This window comes from Solanum dulcamara, chromosome 1, assembly GCF_947179165.1.
Source record: "Solanum dulcamara chromosome 1, daSolDulc1.2, whole genome shotgun sequence".
NCBI lineage: Eukaryota > Viridiplantae > Streptophyta > Magnoliopsida > Solanales > Solanaceae > Solanum > Solanum dulcamara.
Window position 1 is genome coordinate 13297142 of NC_077237.1, and position 4875 is coordinate 13302016.

General features: G+C 37.0%; 1 pseudogene; it reads right to left on the reverse strand.

Annotated features, from left to right (window-relative positions):
* Positions 1-2305: 2305 nt before the first annotated feature.
* Positions 2306-4506, reverse strand: LOC129891742 (uncharacterized; annotated as a pseudogene).
* Between the last annotated feature and the right edge of the window lie 369 nt (positions 4507-4875).

Sequence of the window (4875 nt, forward strand, 5' to 3'; positions counted from 1 at the left end):
ATTCTTCCTTGATGTTCGTTGTATTCGGCCATTTTACATACTCGTACATTCCATGTACTGACGCCATTTGGCCTGCATCGTTTCATGATGCAGAGACAGGTACTAGAGATCATCAACCGGCGCTCCATTGAAGATCAACTTACACTTTCAGCCAGTCGGTGAGTCCTCCTAGTTCCTGGAGGATATTGGGCCTTCCTGTACAGTTTTTGGATTGTCTCTTCTTTATTTAGATTATCGGTAGCCATGGGCTTGTCATTGGCACCTTTTAGACTTGAATAGAGGCTTCATAGACTAAGATGTGAGGAGGTCGAGCGGCCATCTTGAGGATTCCTATTTTGATTATCGTCTTGATTGTAGATATTTGGCCTTCGGCCCTTATGATATGAGAAGTATTTCTTAAATTGAGTTTTCTGCTAATAGAATGTGCTTGAATGAATGAGTGATTGTCCCAAGTGGTTCACCCGGAGGTCAGAGATGGCCTTCGGGTGCCGGTTACGTCTAGGGTACCCTCCCGGGGCGTGACATTATTGGGTTTTAAAGGTGTGATTGGAAAATGAAAGGTTGTGATCTTTTCGAAAGGTTGTGATTTTTTCAAAAGGTTGTGACCATTCCGAAAGGGTGACTTTTCCAAAAAAAAAATGTGACTTTTTTGAAGAGTTGCAACTTTTTTGAAAGGTTGTGACTTTTCTAATAAGCCACAATAAGCACTTGTTCACATTACCCTTTGTTGTTTATAAATAGAGGATTTTCCTCTCATTTTTAAACATTGAATTTCTCTCTCTTCTGCATATATTTTTTTACAAACAAAGTTGAGTCTTTGTGTGATTTTGTTGTTGGCTTTTGAGTTCGCTGAAATTATTGAAGTTTGAGATACCGCTATTTCTTTAATAGTTTATTCATTTTATCTTGGGAGGAAATAATCCATAACCTCGGATATAGTGAGGAGATTAAATTCCTTAAGGACACATAGTGAATTATGTGTATTCGAATACTTTTTTAAAAAATTGTTTTTATCTTTATAGTTTCTGATTTACTAACCTTAATACAGTACGAACACCAATACATTTGGTGATTCTTGATGATATACCTTTATCGAACAAAATAGTATTTGTATATATGGAAATGCTCCACACCAAAGACTATTTTGGTAAACACCCAATGAATAACACATCTGCCACAGCCCCGAAAAACTGAAAAAGGGCAGTCCGGTGCACTTAAGCTCCCGCTATGCGCAGCCCCGAAAAACTGACAACTCAGCAAATACCACCCTCTCTCACATCCAACCCAAACAACTAGTTCCCTTCAAACCACTGGATCTTTATCCATGTCATCTCCAACCACCGTTGACACCTTTGTTTCACTGGAAAACACCGCGTCTTCCATGGATACTATTGCAATATAACAATGGAAAATCTCTTATTGAAAACGAAATGTTACTATAAGTTGACAAAGAGACCCTGGTTAGTCTGTTTCGTTACAATCCCTCAATTCTTAAAGTTATTCAAGAAGCCATAGCCACAAATACCAACAACAATCATCAAAGTTAGTTCAATACAGTGCATTCATCAAATTATTAGGACATCATCCCCACAAAACAGAACAGCCAGCAAACTCACCTTCCCACCAAAACTCCTAAAACCAGCACAAACCCGAAATCTGAGTTGAGTGTGCAGGAAAAAAAAAATGTTCCTGTTGGAAAATCGAATCCCTCTGTTCCATCATAGTCCACATTTGCTGCTACTGTCCAAGCAACTCTGGCAGCTACAACAGCTTTTACTACTATTGAACTTCAACCTGGGATTCATCTGGGTAAGCCAGCTATCTACTTTAGTGCCGAAGATTACTTTGTTAATCTTGCCAAAGATTGTAAGTTTACCATAGTCGGGAAATTCATAAAGGGGAAACCAACTATGGAAGAGTTAAGAAAGCTATTTATTAGCCAATTTCAGCTACAGAGTTCCTGTAAATAGCTTACTTGATTAGAGAACAGAGTACATTGATTTCTCTAATGAAAAATATATGGTAATATCTTTAAAAGCTTCAACAAGACCTTTTTTTTGTCGAACACAAAGGTCCAACAAGCCTCTAACGTCATGTATATCTAAATCAGCAGCCAAATAAGTTAAGAACTAAGTCCATGTCTCAACTCTAGAGCTAATATTGTATTAAGTCCATCAATCTTTGGATTGAATTGAGGATACTTATAGCTCCCAATTTCAGAATCATACTACGCAAATCACAACAATCAGAATCCACCTCTACAACTGCCATTTTTCTCTTTACTTCAACACGAAGAAGCTCTCTTTCACCTATAAATGCTCTGTTTTCCCTTTGCATGGTTATTGTCCAACTCGTCATCACATAAATCAGCCTCCAAGTCACTAAAATCGTCGTCACCTGATGAATTTTTAAAATCTATAGATATCAATGTCCATCTTGTACCAGACTTTCCATACTTATGCCAAAGAGTTACTGAATTAGATGCATACCAACAAATCTCAACCATCTTTTTAAAGATCGATTCAATGTTTCCCTATTAACAGTGGCAGATCCACGATTTTTACTTGAGGATTTAAAAAATAAAAATATACATGTCGCACCCAATAGGAATTGAACCTACAAACTAGGGATAGTATTTGCGGCCCAAGTTGCACAATCTAGTACCATTGAATTATCTCTCCTCTTTGATTTAGGTGGTTTAAAATTAGTATATGCACAAAAATATTAAGAATCTACCCTATATATACAGCGTATTCTTTTGCCGAGGAGACAGCCACGTGGGTCCACTCCTGCCTATTACTGTAATCAATGTAGTCTATGCTGCCACTGATGTAATTCTTGTCCTGATAATCAAATATAATATTGCAGTCAGTATAAAATTTAATCCTCATTATCCTATAACCTATTCAGAAAGTAGCACATCAAATAAGAAGTTTTAGGAATTCAATTTTCAGTTTTTTTTAGCAGACAAAAGTCTTGTTCTAGGTTGTACGACTGTGGCAGGTTGATAGCTAGTGTAAAAATGTCATGGTAAATCTTCTTATTAATTAATTTGTTGCTATGTTGGGGTCGAATAGAAAGGAATAGTTGCAGAAGATTCATGAAATCGTTCTCAACTTTATTCGGACCAAGGCATAGTTGATTGATATGTTTAACATATCTCGAATAAGTAAAAGGTTGTGTTCCATTCTAACTTTATCAATAGTTTAGGAGTAATATAGTAAACGATTGGTAAGGAGTGTGCCAAGTCAATTATGAAAAAATAAATATGCACGGAGAGAATAATAATTAAACTGTAAAATAGAAATGAACATCCAATTGAACTAATTAAAGAATCTAATTTAAAGTATTTAATTGCCACCCCTTTTAATGCCTATTAAGGAGAGGAATCCTATATTAAGTAAGCTAAATGACAAGGGAAAAAAAGAAAGAGGAAAAAGTTGCATTATCCTATTCTCTTGTTAAGATTTGATCATGCTTCAATCTTGATAATGACTGCAATAGTTCCTCACTTTGCCTAGGAAAAATGGTACCCTTTTGGAGTGTGTGAACTCTCTGTAAAAGCAATCATCTGAAATTATTGAAAGTACTCGATAACATTGTGTGGATAATAAAATTTTACGCTTGAAAATGGAAGTAATCAAACTTAATGAACAACCGTCCACCTTGATGCAAGAAGTGGTTGGAGCTGGGGCCGGGGACCAAGAGGGAGTCGTGTGCGGTGGAGAAACCATATCAACAACTGGGGATGGGGATGGAATTGCATGAGTTGGTGAAGCTGCATTATCAACTGGAGATGGAGATAGAGTTGCATGAGTTGGTGAAGCCGCATTATCAACTAAAGATGGAGATGGAGTCGCATAAGTTGGTGAAGCCGCATTATCAACTGGAGATGGAGCCGCATGAGTTAGTGAAGCCAAATTATCAACTGGAGATGGAGATGGAGACACATGAGTTGGTGAAGCCACTTTATCAACCGCATGACTGCAATAGTTTCACTTTGCCAAGGAAAAATGGTACCCTCTTAGAGTGTGGAAACTCTTTGTAAAAGCAATCACCTGAAATTGTTGAAAGGACTTTGCAACATTGTGTAGATAATGAAATTTTACGTTTGAAAATGGAAGTGATCAATTATGATTTACAACCATCCACCATGATGCAAGATGTCGTGGGAGCCGGGGCAGTGATCAGTGGCGAAACCTCATCATCAATTGGGGAAGGAGCCACATGAGTTGGTGAAGCCTCATTATCAACCAGAGATGGAAATGGAGTTATGTACACGTGAGTTGGTGGTAATGGCTTTTTTGGATGAGTACACCACCACCATCCGATTGAAGGTGCGTGATGATGATGCCACCACCATCGGAGCCATAATCGAATTGAAGAAGCACCAAACAACTCCTTGTTGTTTTCTATTTTGGGTTCTCTTGCAGTAACAATGCCTATATAAATACCCAACAATAGAAACACACATAGTAATGTGCCACTTCTCGACGATGATGACATGTTTCAGAAGAAAGAATGAATAATTAGCTGATCGAGAAGGAATAAATATGAATTTAACCTTGAAACATCTACTTTATGAATAACTAGGTGTGATATGAGTTGATATAAATACGCAAATAATTTAGGCCATACTTTAATTCCCAATCCCTTTATACTTCAAATATCTACTTGTATCCAAATTATAGTTTCTATATATGTCACATCCAATCGTCCAGTTTTAATAAAAGTTATAACACAAGACTGTGTTGCAATCAATCTAGGACGACTCCTAAATAAAGACAAACGCCAAAAACAATTTTCTTTTTTTTTTTTAAAATAATTGTGAATATATTTAAGAAATTACCCTTCAAAAGTTAAGTGCACTTGAGG